This window comes from Perognathus longimembris, chromosome 18 (genome assembly GCF_023159225.1).
Source record: "Perognathus longimembris pacificus isolate PPM17 chromosome 18, ASM2315922v1, whole genome shotgun sequence".
Taxonomy (NCBI): domain Eukaryota; kingdom Metazoa; phylum Chordata; class Mammalia; order Rodentia; family Heteromyidae; genus Perognathus; species Perognathus longimembris.
Window position 1 is genome coordinate 48,971,792 of NC_063178.1, and position 18,707 is coordinate 48,990,498.

The window sequence follows — 18,707 nt, forward strand, 5'->3', positions numbered from 1 at the left end:
CACGGATGGATTTAAACCTGGCTAGACGCTCCTCTCCCATGCATATGTCTGATTGTGCAATTTAATGAATCTTGGTATTAAACGTCACTGTGAAAATATTTCAGATAAGGTTGGGAGAATGGGATGCAAATGATTTCCAACTATTAGTCATGTAGTCTTCCTTTGTCCATTGTTGTTTGTATTTCATTACATGGTGACAATTTTCTACATTGGTTTCTGTTCTTTTTTTTTTTTTTTTGTCAGTTGTGGGGCTTGTACTTGTGGCGTGGCTGGAAATTTCATACCGAGAGTTCAAAGCTACCAATTGATGCTCTATTGGATGGAGATCCCAAGTAGTTAACCCTTGTCATCCCCAAACCCTGAGATCCCAGCTTCACCCTGAGTTCCATTGTGTTCATGTTGATTTAGGGCCTGGGGATTAGCATTTCTTCTTGTCACCTATTTGTTGTCAGGTCTGACATCCTGACTGAGAGATGGTGTTCAAATCCAAGATCTGGACACTAAATAGACTCCTGTATGCTTCAGTAGCTTAGCTTCTAGATGTTTCCAAGAATCAGAGCTTAGAAACATAGGCAGTGGACAGACAAGCTTGGTGGGACATACCTGTAGTCTGGGACATGAGAGACTGAGGCAGGAAGGATTCAAGTTCAAGTCTAAAATGTCTTGCTTGAGCTTGGACCCAAGGTTTTATGTCTGTGTTCATTTCAGTGTGCTTTCTGCTCCATCCCCCCATTCCAATCCTTGTTTTTTTTTGTTGGCTGTGTTACTTGAACTCATGGCCTGGGTGCTGTCCCTGAGCTCTTTGTGTTCAAGGTTAGCACTCTATAACTTAGTGCCACAGCACCACCTCTGGCTTGTTTTTTGCTGGTTCATTGGAGATAAGAATCTCATGGACTTTCCTGCCCAGGTTGGAATCGAACCTTGACCCCAGATCTCAGCCTCCTGCGTAGTTAGGATGATAAGTATAAGCCTTGCGCATCCAGTGTCCCCCACTTATCTTTTGATATACTGTCTTGGTACTTGACAGCTTTCCCTGAGATTTGAACCTCTGTCCCTCTTCCTTGCAGGTCATCACCGATGTCCTGCCTCCATTGGTATCTCTGGTTCTGAGTCAAAATGGTAAGCAAGGTCTGAAGATGCAGTTCAGCTGTTCCACATGTGTGGTGTTACCATCTCTCCATGTTGTCCCTTATTCTTGGCATCGTCCACTTTTTGTCAGTCACAGGACTTGAACTCAGGGCCCAGGTTCTGTGCCTGTGCTCTTCAGCTCAAGGCTAGTACTCTACTACTGGAGCCATAGTATCACTTCTGGTTTTCTGGGTGATTCATTGGAGATAAGAGTCTCATGGACTTTCCTGCCCTAGGCTGGCCACGGACCATGATCCTCCAGATCTCAGCCTTTTTGAGAAGCCAGAATTACAGGTGTGAGCCACCACTCCCAGCTTGCATTTTCTTTTCATTCCTTTCTAGTGGAATGGAGACTCCTGAGCTTGGGGCTCCTGTTGGAAATCCCATCATTCCTTGTGAACAGGAGCCCAGAGCCGGCAAAGAGGAGACCAACACAGACTTGGAAAGTAGTCTCCTGAGCCTCATCTGAGACGTGTTGCTCCCCTGTGAGTACTGGGCTTCAGTGCTGCAGCAACTTCCACAGGTCTGTCACCCAAGGCCTTCAGCAAGGGGTCAGGCGTATCATGTGTTTTATTTTGTTGGTCCTGGGACTTGAACTCATGGCCTGTGTGCTGTCCCTGAGCTCTTCAGCTCAAGGCTAGTGCTCTGCCACTTGAGCCACAGTGCCACTTCCGGTTTTTTGGTAGGTTTATTGGAGATGAGAGTCTCACAGACTTTCCTATCCTGGCTGTCTTTGAACCCTGATTCTCAGATCTCAGCCTCCTGAGTAGCTGGGATGCCAGGCTATGAGCCACTGGCAGTGGGTTTCTGGTGGGTGTGTTTTGGGGGTGCTGGACTAAGGAAATGCACTGACGGGTTGGCATCTGTGTGCTGCAGGTTCACCTAGGTCCTCATCCAGTCTTATCTGGTCTCTGCATTCACGCTGAAACTCCTAGTGGCCATGATGGAACACAACCCCATGCTCACAAGGTGCTGTGAGTCTCAGTCCTCTCCGCCTCTCCCCTGAGAAAAGCCCCTTCCATGGCCATCACAACTACTCTTCGTGTTGGTCTGTTCCTGGGATTTGAACTCAACTCAAGGCCTGGGGTTTTCTAAGTTAGCTCCACTGCTTGAACCACGTTGCCACTTTGGCTTTTCTGGTGGTTCATTGGTGCTGAGAGTCTCAGAGACTTTGTTGCCCAAGCTGGCTTTGAACTGTAGTCCTCCAGCTCTCAGCCTCTTGAGTAGCTAAGAGTGACAGGTGTGAGGCCCCCAGTGCCGGCTTTTTATTATTTACTTTTAGTTTCCAAAGGTGGGGTTCCAGTCCCGGGTTTTGCTCAGGCTTGCCAAGTCCATTCACTCAGCTATGTCTCTAGCCCAAAAATCATTTCTCTTGATGAGTGAAATCTAACCTGGATGGTTGGGGTTTTGTTAAGGATATTTTTTTCTTCAATTTCATGAGAAAATATTAAATATTAATAATGACAAGGAGTTATATGCTAGCTTTGTAAAAGGACCTTAGTGAATTCTGTGGCTGCTGTCCATTTTTTTTAAATTAAAGGCCACTAAAATCCAGTGTACATTAATTTAATAATCCCAGTGTGATGTTCATAGGCCATCTAAGAAAAAAAATTATCCAGTGTCTCCCGCTTGACCATGGGATGGGAGTTGGTGAACATTCCTCAACTGGCATGACCTTTTGGATGGCCTTGGTAATAATTATGAATATTGATTGATCCTATTAAATTGTCAATCTATTTGAGTTTGTTTTGTTTTGTTTCATTTTGTTTTTGGTTCCAGACCTGGGGCTTGAACTCATAGCCTTGGGCGCTGTCCCTTAGCTTTTTCACTCAAGGCTGGTGCTCTGCCATGTGAGCCACAGCTCCACTTGTGGTCCTTTTTTGGTGGTTCTTTGGAGATAAGAGTCTCACAGACTTTCCAGCCTGAGCTGGCCTCGAACTATGATCCTCTTATCCTCCTGAGTAACTGGTGTGAGCTACTAGTGGCTGGCACAATTCATTTTCTGTAGGACCAATAAGGCTAAGGTTGTTTTACTTGCAATGAAAACATCTTATTTCTTAATAGCCCAAAGTATTAAGTATAATTAAAAATATGGCTAAAAATAAGCACTGAATCCTATATTTCTCTGTCACAGAGTTTTAGCAATTAAACAGTGGGGCCTCATTGCTCCTAGCAACAGCGTGGGTTTCAATAGACATTACCTTATTGTGCATTTTCTTTTTCTAACAGGGTTGTGGAAGAAAGCAAATTGATCCTGCTCATCTTTGAAGTTATTCTGTTGAAATTTCAAGCAGAACTTTAAAACATTTTTCAGTGTTTGGACTATGTTGTATCGCTTGGGCCTTCTAGCTCTTGGTCTGCATCAAACAGTTCTATGGTGGTTTTTTGTTTTTTTATTTTTTGTGCATACTAGTATTGGGACTTGAACTCAGAGCCTGGGCACTGTCCTTGAGTTCTTCAGATCAAGGCTAGCACTCTACCACTTTGATTCACAGCGCCACTTCCAGTTTTCTGGTGGTTCACTGGAGATAATAGTCTCATGAACTTTCCTGCCTGGGTTGGCTTTGAACTGTGATCCTGAGATTTCAGCCTCCTGAGTAACTGGGAATACAGGCGTGTGCTATGGGTGCATGTTGAAGCACGCTTCTTGTTCAGTGTTGGAACTTGATTTCAAATGCATCTTTGACTGTGGCTCTAACTCTGATCTCTCCATTTTATTTCCATAGCTTTTATGTTTTGACCTCCTCCATAAATCACTTAAATACCAAAACATATAAACAAACCTTATTTTATTGGGGGAGAAAAAAATCTTAATTCATGGCAAGTTTTTTGTTTGTTTTTGCCAGTCCTGGGCGTTGGACTCAGGGCCTGAGCACTGTCCCTGGCTTCTTTTTGCTCAAGGCTATCACTCTGCCACTTGAGTCACAGCGCCATTTCTGGCCGTTTTCTGTATATGTGGTGCTGGGGAATTGAACCCAGGGCTTCATGTATACAAGGCAAGCACTCCTGCCACTAGGCCATATCCCCAGCCCCATGGCAAGTTTTTAATTCTTCCCAATATGTGCCAAGCTATTGTTGTTATGATATTTTAATGCACCTGTTGCCAGACAAACATTGAAAAGCCATTTCAGTGGCACATGCAAACACTAAAATTGTGATGAGTAGTACACCTAGCTCAGAATTATATCGCTTTTGAGCATTTCTGAGGGCAGCTTTAGTGAACCTGTGAAGTCAGGTCTGGCTTAAGAAAGGATTTAGGCATAAAGGCATGAAATTGTGGCTTAGCTCAATCCTGGGAGTGTCTGCTTCCTGTTCACCATTGGTCATACTTGAACTCAGGACCTTGCCCTCTCTTTTGGCCTTCTCTGCTCAAGGCTTGGTGCCCTACCACTTGAGCCACAGCTCCACTTCTGGCTTCTTGCTGCTTCTTGCTTGCTTGGAGATCAAGAGTCTCATGGGCTTTCCTGCCTGGGCTGGCTCAAAACCTCAACCCTTCAGGTCTCAGCCTCCTGAGTAGCTGGGATGACAGACGTGAGCCCCTGGCACATGGTTAGAATTTTTTTTAGAGTTCTTTATTCTTTTATACATATCTCATCTTTGTGCAATTCAAGGGAATGGCAGATTTAGTTGACCTTTATAATGTTATGACACATGATGTGTGCTTTGCATGTATATGTGTCCATGTTTATTCTGTGTTCTATTTGCTTTCTCTGTATATTTGTAAATAATATAAGATACAATATAGGTATACAGTTATATTATTTTGGTAGGATGGGGCTTTGAACTCTGGGTATCCTGCTTGCTAGACAGGTGCTCTACCATTTTAGCCATGCTCCCCCTCGCCAGCCCTTTGGCATTTTTCTGGAGTGGAGGCAGTGTTGCCAACAAGTGCAGATTGGCTTCAGTGAGAATGTTCTAGGGCCACTTCAACTGTTGGGATTCTCTACTGTGCTTTGTTCAGCCTTGGGGGACATGGTAATTTGTTAGATAAGTTTGTTTGGAGCAGCACCAGCTTTGAATCTAGGGCCTTATCCAGTGCTTGTTCTGCTGGTGCTTTACCACCTGGGCCATGCCTCCAGTGTGAATTTTTTGGGTGTATGTGTGAACTAGTCTTTCAGGCTTTCTTGCCTGGTCTGGCTTTGAACCTCAGTCCTTGGGATATCAACTTCTTGAGTAGGATTGCAGTGTGTGCTCACAGAAGCACCTGCTACTGTCTCCTCCTTGCTTTCTTCCAGGTGAAATGTCATGCCCCTGGCCGGCTGGGCTGACTTTATGGCTAATGGCTCAGCATGAGGATGGAAGTGTGGCCTGGTTTTATTTCTTTCAGGCCTCCGATCTGCAGGGAGCCCTCTCTTCTCCTTAAGAAAAGTGGGACCCATTTGCGCTGCCCCCCCGAAATTGCCTTTTATGGCAGTTCCAGTGGGCAGAGGCAAAAAGAAAAAGAATCCTAATAGAAATGATTGCGTGAGTGAGGCCGGGTGGGGGCAGGGGGAGTGAGCCTAATGGCTCCTGATGAGATTGAACTCCCTTACCATTTCCATCACCACAGCTTCATTATCTTACCCGATGTTGGGGCTCCCCGCCACTCCCATGAGGAGTTTTTTTGTAGCCACGGATGGACCTGTGAGTTTCATTAAACAAAATAGCAAGTGGAAAAACCACGTTATGGAGCCCAGCTCTTTGATTTTAGCTGTTTGATATCCTCACATGTACCATTGCTGAAAGAAGGACCCCTCTTATACAATCACCCCACAAAATAAGCCATGCAATAACCAGATGCAAGAGCCTGGCCTAGGAAAGCAGGGAATGGTAACGCTGGGGTGGAAACAAGGCCCCATTTAGAGGAAGTCTCTGAGGAAATAGGGCTTGCGGGGGGGCGCATGACACCCACATGCAAAGAACACTACAGGACCAGGGAAAGTCATCAGGATTGTGTGCGTGAATAATACGTTATATGATATATCGATTATATAACACAGGATGCATGCCCCCCACATGTGAGGAACACCATAGGACCAGGGAGGGAGAAGTCATCATGACTGTGTTTGTGTGTGTGTATGTGTGTAATACATTATGTGTTTTGAACTTCTGGAGGGTCGGTAGAGGAGGAAATGTGGAGGCGGAAGCCCCGGGCGTGGGGGCGTGGAGAAGGGACAAGGTAATAAATAAAAATAAAGAAGTAAATCTTGCCTTCTTGGAGTTGGAAATCCTTTAATGTATGAATAAATGAAATAATTGAATCAAAGAACACATGGTCTCTCTTTCGAGTACATGATTTATAAGGAGGTAACCTAAAGTAGCTTCAGTGAGATGCTCATCGTCATCTCTCAAAGTGGACCATGAACAGCAGGGAGGGATGTTCAGCTGGACACAGTGTAAAGGAAGTGTTATGAACCATCACAGGCCATGTGAAGGGCATTACTCACAAGCCCTCCCCTCACAGGTCTGCAGCTCAGCCCACACTCCTACGCTGATATTCTCAGACACCCACCCTAGCTATGTTTGTGTCACAATGAATACCCTCCAGCAGCATTTCCACAACTGATAGATACCCAAGGAAATCATAAAAATAATGAAATAACAAAGCACACACAGCACACCAGGGTCTGGTGTTGCACAGTTGTCATCCCAGCTACTCAAAAGACTGAGATTTAAGGATCACACTTCAAAGCCGACCTGGACAGGAAAGTGCTTGATACTCTCATCACCAATGAACCACTGAAAAGCCAGAAGTGGTGCTGTGGTTCTTTTCTACCTGTCTGCCAGCTTCCAGCCTTTCCTTCTTTCCTTCCAATCTTCACTTCTTTCCCTGCTTTCCCTTTTTTTCATATCCTTCCATTCTTCCTTCTTTCTCATCTGCCTGCCTACCTTCTTTTCTCCATTCCATCCTTGATTTCTTCCAACATAACTCCTGCCTTCTCCCATCCTCCTTTGTCTGTTTCTGTCCTTCTCTCAAGTTCCTTCCTTCCTTCCTTCCTTCCTTCCTTCCTTCCTTCCTTCCTTCCTTCCTTCCTTCCTTCCTTCCTTCCTTCCTTCCTTCCTTCCTTCCTGCCTCCCTTTCTTCCATCCTTCCTCCATTTCTCCCTTCTTCCCTTCCTCCCTTCCTTTCTATTGTTGTTTCTTTTGGTGTACCTGGGTAGATATGAAGTGAATACGTCTTAAGATTCAAGAGGAGCCAATGAAGTTTGACAGCATTCCCAAGACATTTTCATCAAATCTCAACATGAGTGCTTAAAGATGTAGGCCTCCATGCCAAAATGTGTGGGAGATGAAGAAATAGTTATCTTCCTCTCATGGGGGGGTGCTTCCTTATTTGACATTAATTCCTATGCGCCCTACATATTCTCCAAAATTTGGTCTACGTATTGTTGTCTTTGAAATGTGTCATTGTTGGGGTTTGTATTTGTGGCAGCCCAGGGGATTGAAATCTGGTGCTAGGTGTTTTCCATGGGTTTTTGTAGGTGATGAGTACACTATACTACTTAAGTCAAAGACACACTTCTGGAAAGGAAGAGACAAAAAGGAAGAGTGAGAGAGGGTTCAGGAGAACGACAGAGTGAGATGGAAAGAGGAGAAGAGAGATAGGGACAAAGAGAGAATGAGAGAAATGAGAAATGGATGAAGGTGTGAATTTAGGAAGGAAGGAAAGAGGAAGGAAGGTACGAAAGAAGTGGAGAAAAGAAGAAGATACGGAGGCAGGCAAACAGGTAGGGGACTAAGTAGAAAGGAAAAGAAAGGGTGAAATTGTAGGAAAGAAGGACAGGAGTGGAAGGAGAACAAAGAAAGGAAGGGAAAAAGGGAGAACGGAGGTCAATGCTAAGGAGAAGAAAGAGAAACCGAACATAGGAGAAAAGAATGGAAGAAAGGAAAAGAAATGCAAAGCGAGGGAGGAAGGAAGGAAGGAAGGAAGGGAAGGAAGGAAGGAAGGAACAAGGAAATGAAGGAAAAACCCACAGAGATGGAATGTCCCCCCTAGTCTTTGTTGCTGGGGCCTCTCCTGCATCCTTCCCAGCCCCAGGGCAGCGAAGCATCATGGGAATGCCTGGAGGGGTTTCAGGCGACAGGTGGGTGGAAATTGTTTCTGCTTCAGTGTAATTTACATTTCAAAGATCAGTTGGGGAACACGCCCTTAATCCTATCACTTTTGTTTAGGAAGCAGGGTTTGACCTAATCCAGAGAAGGACACCCCTTCTAGTTGTACTGGGTGTGTTTCAATAAGGCCAAGAGTAGCTGCTATCTGATTGGCTGATGTGCACTCCTGAAGGCGGGGCCTGAGGGTATAAAGATACCCAGAGCTCAGAGAACAGCAGCAGAGTCCTGGAGTGACCTGCAGTCAGTGCCTGGCCCTGCTGGGATTCAGAGAACCCTGCACACCAGATCCCTATATCATCGAGCAAGATGAACGCCGGGACCCCACCCTTGCTCCAGCGACTCGCCGGGAAAAGTCTGCTGAGCAACCAGGCCCTGGCCACCTCTGCCCTAGACAATCTGCCACTGCTGCTGTTCCCTTCGCTCTTCGTGGAGGCCTACACTGGGGGCCACAGAGAGGTGCTGAAGGCCATGGTGCAGGCCTGGCCCTTCCCCTGCCTCCCCCTCGGGGACCTGGCACAGCCACCAGAACCAGAAACCCTCAAGGCTGTCCTGGGTGGGCTTGATCTGCTACTGGCCAAAAGGCAGCGCCCCCGTCGGTGGAAACTGCAAGCCCTTGATCTGCAGGGTGAGCACCCAGGGATCTGGACGCTGGGGTACCCTGCCATGGCACAAATGTCCTACCCGGAGGTCCCGCCTGTCAAGCCAAGAGCAAGTCCCTGGACAGGGGTGGCTGAAGAGCAGCCCTTGGTGATCACCATCCACCTGACCATTGACGATGGCGCTCGGGATGATCTCCAAGCCTTCCTGCTCCAGTGGGCCCTGGAGAGGAAAGAACGAGTCCGGCTGTGCTCGAGGGAGCTGCAGATTCTGTGTGACTCCAGCTGTGAAATCCAGAAGGTTCTGTCGGTCGTGAGTCTGGACTCTATCCAGGAACTGCTGGTGAGTGAACTGTGGCATGGAGAAACCATGCAAACCTTTGCTCCTTACCTGAGCCAGATGAAGAACCTCCGCATCCTTACTTTCTGCAATATGCGTGGTGACTTCTACACTCCCAGCTCCCCAGATTCCTCTTATTCCTCTCAATTGGGGGCACATCTGGGGCAGCTGCAGCGTCTCCAGGAGCTGCATATGCGAGACGTCCTCTACCTTGGTGGAAAGCTGCCCGCCATCCTCAGGAGCCTGCCACCTTTGCAGGCCTTGTCTCTGAGCACATGTGACCTTCAGGAAGCTGACCTGAGGTTTCTATCCCAGTGTCCCTGCACCACACAGCTCCAGCACCTGCGGCTGCGGAATTTGTCTATGGATAGCTTCAGTCCCGATCCCCTGAGAGCCCTGTTGGAGCAGGTGGCCGGCACCCTGGAGACCCTGGCCCTGGAGGACTGCAAAATCAGTGATGCCCACGTCTCAGGCTTTTTGCCCACCCTGAGCCAGTGCTCCAAGATCAGCTTCTTCAGTTTCTATGGAAACCACATCTTCATGGACACCCTGCACAGCCTCCTGGGAGTCATTGCCAGGTCGGGCCAGTTGAGCCGAGCGATCTATTCTCCCCCTCTGGAGAGCTACGGGTCCCCGGGGAACATCGACCCTGACAGTTTTACCCAAGTTCTGGCTAGTTTGGCCCAGGCACTGGAAGATGTACGGACAACCCAGAAGGTCCAGATCTGTACCGATTTCTGTCGTTACTGTGACAGTTTCCAGTACTACAGCCTGGGGCCGGATGGTTCCTGGGTGTTCACAGAGGAGGGGCTTCATGGCCTTGGGTAGTCGGTCGCCTTTCTCTGGGAATTTCATCTCAGCATCACAACGAATGCTGGGCCATAAGAGAGTTCTCCACCTGGGCAGATCTCCACGTTCCATGTGTGCGGAAGAGAAACGACCGGTCGTCCTGAGCTTTTCGATTCAACTGTAGTTCTGGAAACCAGGAACTTCTGTGCCCTCTGCGGATTCCTGTGTCATGTGCACAGTCCGTCAAGAGTCTGGAATGAATGCCCTCTGGAAAGAATTAGAGCACAGTCTTGTTTCTCCAAATGGTTGCGATCAAACCTCCAGATCCTGGTGCCGCCACGTGACAGGGTACAGTTCAGTGTTTCCACCCATCATTTCAATGCAAAAAGAGAGGAAACAAAAGGCATGAATACGAAGATGTCATTTCTCAGGATACCACAATCAGAGGAATGTTCCTGCGTAGAATCTGAACTCCTCAACCAATTAGAGATCCAAGGAACATGGTTCAAAATCAGCCTCGCTTGCAACGTGTATGAGACTCTCATCTAAAACAAACCTCCAGAAAACTAGCAGTAGAACGATGAGCAAACAAGGGAGAGTGCTGGCCTTGAGCAAGTGAGTTTAGGGACAGTGCTCTAGCTCAGGTTTGAAAAGCGAATCCACCAAAAAAAAAAAAATAGTCATTCAGCCACAGGCTGCTTGTTCACACTGCTAATTGTAACTATTCAGGAAGCTGAGATCTGAGGATCACAGTTCAAAGCCAACCAAGCCTGATCCCCTGAGGTTTGGTTTTTTGTTTTGTTTTGAAATCTCCAATGAACCATGAAAATCCCAGAAGGAGAGTTTCCGAGTCTCATGGTAGAGGGCCAACATTGAATGGAAAGAGCTGAGGAATAGCCAGAGCCTAGGCCATGAATTCATTTGTCAGTGCTCCCACCCACAAACCAGCCAAATGATGAAAGAATGTGGTTCATCATTGGAGTTGTTTTCAACATGTGACATGAAATGATGCCTTTGCTTCTTATCTTTCTTTCCTGTTGCTCTGACACCTGATAGCATGTTATATGATTTCAGTACCCTGGATACTGTATATATCTGTGTCGCAACTATGGAAGGGAAAGGGGATACCAAAACTAAGAGAAAAATGACAAAAAGACAAACTGCTGCAGCAGTAATACTTGCAAACGAATATGGTGTAACTGACCTGTAGAACTCGTGCGGAGTCGGTGGAAGAGGAAATGCGGAGACAGAAGCCCCGGGGGTGGGTGCACGGAGGAGGGACGAGTAAAAAATTAAAAATAAAGAAAAAAATCTTGCCTTCTGGGATTTGGAAATCTTTTATTGTATGAATAAATGAAATAATTGGATCAAAGAACTCATGAACTCTCTTTCGTATACATGATTTATAAGGAGGTAACCTGCCGGGAGCCAAAATAGCTGTCATGCTGTAACAATAATAAACTATAAGACTTAGCTGATAAGAATGTCTGATGTTTTCATAACCTTGCCTGTTAGACCTAACATCCTGTATGACTTTTATTAACAACTTTGTGAACTTTCTGACTCAGCCCCTGTCCCGAGGCAGAGCATCCCACGGTATTGTAACCTAGCAACATGATGACCCTTTCTATGTGAGTCACCATTGCTGATTACTATATAAGCTGCTCTGCAAAAAATAAAATTTGAGACCTTGATCAGAATCCTATCTTGTTCTACTTCCTTGTTTCTGGTATTCTCTCCTTCAGGTCAATTTCCCCTCGGGTACCAGTTGTCAAATCCCCGCGTGCCAGGGCAGAGTGGTGCCCAACATGGGACTGGAGGAAGGGAGTTTGGTCTGAACGTCAGCCTGATAGTGCAGATGCCCCACCCCTTGGATTGCCACCCAGTTGGTGAGTGAAGATCCGCACTGAGATCACTGCAGAAACGGCCTCTGGGATACAGATCCATAAGGTAACAGAGGCGACGCAAGTATGGGACAAACACTTAGCAAACATGAACTGTGTCTCTGGGAACTTAAAGCCTCTCTCAAGTCATGAGGAACACTGGTTAAAAAAAAGGATTTAGTAGAATTTTTTATACTCTTGGAAGATATTTGTCCATGCTTCCCACAGGAAAGGTCAATAGATGAACAAAGGTGGTGTCGTGTTGGTGATTGCCTTAAAGACTATTACCAGACTTTTGGTCCCCAGAAGGTACCTGTACAGGCCTTCTCCTATTGGAGTCTTATACATGAGGTTCTACAAGTCCGCCACTATTGGGCTGATGTTTCCAAGATAGTTGAGGATAGTGAAACTTTCCTAAAAGAAAATTTCAAAGGGATCCAGGCTTCTTTCCTCAAGGAGCCTGCTAAAATGCCCCACCCTCCCCCTGTTATGTCTCCTTGTCCTTCTGTTTCCATTCCCATGCCTGAAGTCAGCAGCTATCCCCAGCCTAGGGGTCCAAAGTCCATTTACCCGGTCCTTTCTGGTTTAGAATCCGGTGGCTCTAATGATGATATGCTTCCACTGGGAGATGGGCCACTTTAGGGGAGGAGGCAGCCAAATACCATAATCCTGACTGGTTCCCCCTTGGCCGCTTCGGGCACATGGCCACCTCTTTACAATACAGTGCCTCTCTTTTGTGCTCCCGCTCTTGCCGCTTTCCCTGATATTGAGGAAATAACCAGACAAGCAACAGTTAAACTCTCCCAGGAGGCTCAGTCCTTAAAAGCCCTTCTTCAACCCAAAAGGGAAAAGTTTCAGTTACTTAAACAGTTGTTAGACCTTGACTTAGAGTTAACATCTCCTTCCACCTCTTTACGCAAAACTAAGCCAAAATCTAAACAGACCCTTCACGCCTTCCCGGTGACATGTTTCTAAATTAAATCAACAAAGAATGACCCCAGTGAGACCCCAACTCAGGAACCTAAGGAGGAAGAGGCGGAGGCAGAGGGTAAAGGGGAGGGTGAAAAAGAGGTATCAGAGACAGGAGAGCCTGCTGAGACAGAAAGCTCAGAGGAGGAAAAGGACAGTGAGCCTTTGATAATCAGAGCTCAAAAATACCGCCGCCTCAAATTCAGACATGTTATGGAACTAAAAAATGCACTTTCTTTATATGGCCCTACTGCTCCTTTTACCATCTCCATTCTAGAATTGCTAAGTGAGGAATGGCTTACAGTTAATGACTGGGCCATGCTGACCAATGCCACCTTAACACGGGGCAATTTCCTCCTATGGAAGGTGGATTATGCTGATAGATGTCAGGACATAGCCTGCCGCAATATGTCTGCTGGTGGCCATTCTAAATCTTGGACCATAGAAAAATTGTTAGGCAATGAACCATTTAATACTGAAGTGCCAGACACGTGAACCCCATTTTAGAATTAAACCCTGAGCCAATCAGATTTGTACCTGTGTCCTAATCTTGCTTGCACACCTGATTGTTGTAACCTTGTTCTTTGCCTTTATAAGCCCTGTGTAATCACAGCTCGGGGCTCCCTCCTAAGCTCCGCTGTGTCGGTGGGTAGGACGAGGCCCGAGTTGGCAGCTCGTTAAATAAAGCCTTGCCTTGCTTTTGCATTTCGGAGTGTCTGAATCTCAGTGGTCTTCTTGGGGGTGGTCTTGAGACTTGGCACAACATTTGGGGGCTCGTCCGGGATGGCCCCAGAGACCCCCGAGACCCCAGACTCCGAAAGTAAGAAAAGCCTTGCCTTGCTTTTGCATTTCGGAAATGTCTGAGTCTCAGTGGTCTTCTTGGTGGTGGCCTTGCGACTTGGCACAACAATACTAACGAAAAACAGGCTAAATTTCCTCCGGGTCTGCTTGTTCAAATTCAGCATGCAGTCCTTAAGGCCTGGAAAAGCCTTCCATCTCAGGGATCTGCTATGACCTCCCTTGCCAAGATTCGGCAAGGGCCCCATGAGCCATATAGTGATTTTATTGGACGTCTTACTGAGGCTGCCAAATGCCTTATGGGGAGGGAAGAGACAGATAATGAACTTATTCAACACCTTGCATTTGAAAATGTCAATTCTGCTTGCCAAGTGGCTATACGCCCTCATTGCCATGGCAAAACTATTTCTGACTTTATAAGGCTTTGTTTTGACATTGATCCAGCCTCTCGTAATATTGGATTAGCCATAGGTGCGGCTCTTAAGGATTTTACCCAGGGACAAAAACCAAAAAGTTGCTTTAACTGTAAACAGCCTGGCCACTTCGCAAAGGAGTGTACAGCCCCTAAGGCTGAAAAACCACTTCCTTCGTCCTTATGTCCAAGATGCAAATGGGGTAGACATTGGGCCTCTGAGTGCTGCTCCAAGACCGACATACAGGGCAATCCTCTGCCTCCCAAACAGGGAAACTTCATGTGAGGCCCACCCCAGGGCCCCAGAAATCAGATGGAACAGAATCCTGGGATTGTCAGGTTCGTTCCCCAATCAGCCCCCCAACCACCATTAATGCCCTTAAACGGGAAACCGCCGGTAGTGCAGGATTGGACCTCTGTGCTACCTCCAAAACAATATTAACCCCCAAATTAGGAACTCAAATTATCTCCACAGGGGTATTTGACCCACTCCCCTCAGACACTTTTGGCCTCATCCTGGGGTGTGGTAGGCTATTATTCAGGGCCTTAATATCTTTCCAGGAGTTAATGATAATTATACTGGGGAGATTAAACTATTAGCCATTGCTTCTCAGGGGCCAATCACTGTTTTCCCTGGCCAAAGAATTGCTCAGTTGATATTACTCCCTCTTAATTATAAAAGCCCCTGCTATAAACAACAAAAAGGTCCTCATGGCTTTGGTTTTTCAGATACTTATTGGGTACAAGAGATCACTCAAAAAATCCCCCTTCTTAAATTAAAACTAGATGGGAAAGTCTTTGAAGGCCTCATGGATACTGGTGCAGATGCCACAATTATTTCTAAAAAAGATTGGCCCGTATCCTGGCCCCTCACCTCCTCCAAGACCCATCTCAAAGGGATAGAACAAACCTCTAACCACATACAGAGCTCAAAAATTCTCTCTTGGGAGGATGAGGAAGGAAATAAAGGCGCTGTTCAGCTCTACGTAGTTGAAGACCTTCTGGTCAATTTATGGGGCTGAGACATTTTGTCTCAAATGAAATTTATAATGTGTAGCCCTAAAGAATTGGTCCCTCAACAAATGTTTAATCAAGGTTTTCGCCCTGGGCAAGGACTAGGTAAACACTCTCAGGGCACTAAAGAACCAATCCAGTTTAATATAAAAACCAATCGCTCCGGCATTGGCTATGAAAATTTATCCTAACGCCTGTTGACATTCCTGTACTCCATGCAGACAAAATATCCGAGAAAAGGACAGAGCCTGTATGGGTTGATCAATGGCCCTTAACTCTCAAAAAATTGGCCACAGCTACAACATTAGTACAGGAACAGCTCGCTGCTGGCCACATTGAACCTACCACTTCTCCTTGGAACACTCCCATTTTTGTAATAAAAAAAATCAGGAATATGGAGATTACTTCAGGACCTTAGGGAAATCAATAAAGCTATGATACCCATGGGAGCCCTTCAACCAGGCCTCCCTACTCCTGTGGCTATTCCTGCGGGGTATTGTAAGATTGTTATTGACCTAAAAGATTTTTTTTTTTTTACAATTCCTCTGCACCCTGAGGACCGCAAGCATTTTGCATTTAGTTTGCCTGTGACTAATTTTAAGGGCCATATGCCAAGGTTTCAGTGGAAGGTGCTGCCCCAGGGGATGGCAAATAGTCCCACCCTATGCCAAAAATTCGTGGCTGAAATTGTAGATCCATTTAGACAAAAATGGCCCTCCATATATTTAATTCATTATATGGATGACATACTCTTAGCAGGCCCTAATTTTGATCAGCTTCTTTACTACTCTCAAGAACTTTCTAAAGCCTCCACTGATGCTGGCCTTCAAATCGCGCCAGACAAAATTCAGTTAAAGCCTTTCTACATGACTTTGGGCTTTGAACTCTTTCATAATAAGATTCTTTTACAAAAAATTCAAGTTAAAACTGGTTACTTAAAGACCTTAAATGATTTCCAAAAACTTTTGGGAGACATTAATTGGCTTCGGCCGTACCTTAAACTAACCACTGGCGAAATTAAGCCTTTATTTGACATCCTTAAAGGGGACCCAAATCCAACCTCTAGTCGGTCACTAACTGCCCCCACTCAAGAGGCCTTAAAGATAGTGGAAACTGCCATCACAAATCAACAAGTAACTTTTATTTTTTACAATAAACCCCTCCAATTTATTATTTGTGCCACCAGCTTTACACCTACTGGAGTCTTCTGGCAAGAGGGACCCCTCTTTTGGGTACATTTACCTGCCTCCCCGCTTAAAGTTCTCACTCCTTATGCCACCTGGGTGGCGGAATTAATTAAAGTTGGAAGAGAACATAGCAGAAAAATGTTTGGCAGAGACCCTGATAAAATAATATTGCCATATTCTCCCACTCAAATTCAGTGGCTAATGCAAAATGATGACGCTTGGATGGTGTCTTGTATTTCCTTTCAAGGAATCTATGATAATCATTATGCTGCTGATAAACTCCTCCAATTTTTAAAATACCAATCCCTTGTTTTCCCCCTCAAACTTCTCGTCAACCTCTTTCCTGTGCTTCCATTGTGTTTACTTATGGTACCTCAAATGGAATAGCAGCCTTTACTATTGACAACCTAACCACTTCCCTACAATCCCCCTATCACTCTGCACAAAAGGTTGAGCTTTTTGCTGTTTTACAGGTGTTTATTCAGTTACCTAATACTCCCTTTAATTTGTATACAGATAGCGCTTATATTGCCCACTCCATCCCCTTACTTGAAACTGTACCTTATATTAAACCAACTACAAATGCCACTCCCTTGTTTTCCTTAATCTAACAGCATATTTTAATTAAACATTGCCCCCTTTTTTTTTCAATTTTTTATTATCAAACTGATGTACAGAGAGGTTACAGTTTCATACGTTAGGTATTGGATACATTTCTTGTACTGTTTGTTACCTTGTCCCTCATACCCCCCTCCATCCTCCCCCTTTCCCTTCCCCCCCACCCGGAGGTGTTCAGTTCACTTACACAAAACAGTTTTGCAAGTATTGCTTTGGGAGTTGTTTGTCTTTTTTTACCCTGTGTCTCTCAATTTTGGTATTCACTTTCAATTTCCTACTTCCAATACCAGTATACACGGTTTCCAATATACTAAGATAAAATTAGAGATAGTGTAGGTACAACCACAAGAAGGTGATACAAGACCATCATCAATAATAGAAGCTACAGATACACATGGGACGTTGAAAGTAGTTACAACTGTGATATAACAATTGTTTCCATAACATGGAGTTCATTTCACTTAGCATTATCTTATGTGTTCATAAGGGTATAGCTATTGGGCCTTGTGATGCTCTGCTATGACTTGCCTAAACCTGTACTAATTATTCCCAATAAGGGAGACCATAGAGTCCATGTTTCTTTGGGTCTGGCTCACTTCACTTAGTATAATTTTTTTTCCAATTCATTCCATTTCCTTACAAATGGGACAATGTCATTCTTTCTGATATAGGCATAAAATTCCATTGTGTATATGTACCACATTTTCCTGATCCATTCATCTACTGAGGGGCATCTGGGTTGGTTCCAGATTCTCGCTATGACAAATTGTGCTGCGAAGAACATTGTTGTGCTGGTGGCATTACTGTGATTTTGTTTGTGGTCTTTTGGATAGATACCCAAAAGTGGGGCTGCTGGGTCATAGGGGTGTTCTATATTTAGCCTTCTGAGGAATCTCCATACTGCTGGCCAGAGTGGCTGAACCAGTTTACATTCCCACCAACAAGGAAGTAGGGTTCCCTTTTGCCACATCCCCTCCAACAATTGTTATTGTTAGTTTTCTTGATATATGACATACTTACCGGGATGAGATGGAATTTCAATGTTGTTTTGATTTGCATTTCTTTCATGGCCAGTGATGTAGAGAATTTTTTCATATGTCTCTTGGCCATTCTTAGTTCCTCATCAGAGAAGTCTCTTTGTAAGTCTTTAGCCCACTTGATGAGGGGGCTATTGGTTCTTTGCGGTTTTGTTTTGGAAGAAGGTAATTTTTTCATTTCTGTATATATTTTAGATATGAGGCCTTTGTCCTTTGAATGGCCGCTAAAGATCTTCTCCCAGTCTGTGGGCTTTCTGTTTATCTTGCAAGCTATGTCCTTTGCCGTGCAGAAGCTCTGAAGTTTGATGCAGTCCCATTTGTCTAACCTTTCTTTGATTTGTAGCCTTTCTGGGTCTTTGTTAAGGAAGTTCCGCCCTGTTTCAAGGAGCCCAAGTGTTTCTCCACTCCTTCCTTTAGTGTTTTCAGGGTGTCTGTTTTGATTTCGAGGTCTTGAATCCATTTGGAATTGATTTTGGTGCAGGGTGATATATAAGGATCTAGTTTTAGTTTGTTGCATGTGTTGAGCCAGTTTTGCCAGCACCACTTGTTAAAGAGGCTATCTTTCTTCCATACTATTGTTTTAGCTCCTTTATCAAAGATTAAGTAGGCGTAGTCCTGTGGGTTCATTTCTGGGTCTTCAATTCTGTTCCATTGGTCTTCAGGCCTGTTCCGGTGCCAATACCAAGCTGTTTTTATTACTATAGCTTTATAGTACAGCTTGAAGTTGTGTATTGTAATTCCTCCAGCACTGTTCTTTCTGCTTAGGATTGTTTTTGCTATTCTAGGTCTTTTATTGTTCCATATGAATTTCTGGATTGCTTCCTCTATTTCATTAAAAAATGGT

At 45.2% G+C, this 18,707-nt stretch overlaps 1 long non-coding RNA gene across 1 annotated transcript; it reads left to right on the forward strand.

Moving 5' to 3' along the window:
* Positions 1-983: 983 nt before the first annotated feature.
* LOC125366813 lies at positions 984-18,268 on the forward strand. The gene is made up of 3 exons (XR_007213978.1): positions 984-1,163; positions 3,302-3,308; positions 18,258-18,268. It is a non-coding gene; the product is annotated as an uncharacterized LOC125366813 (long non-coding RNA).
* The last annotated feature ends 439 nt before the right edge of the window (positions 18,269-18,707 follow it).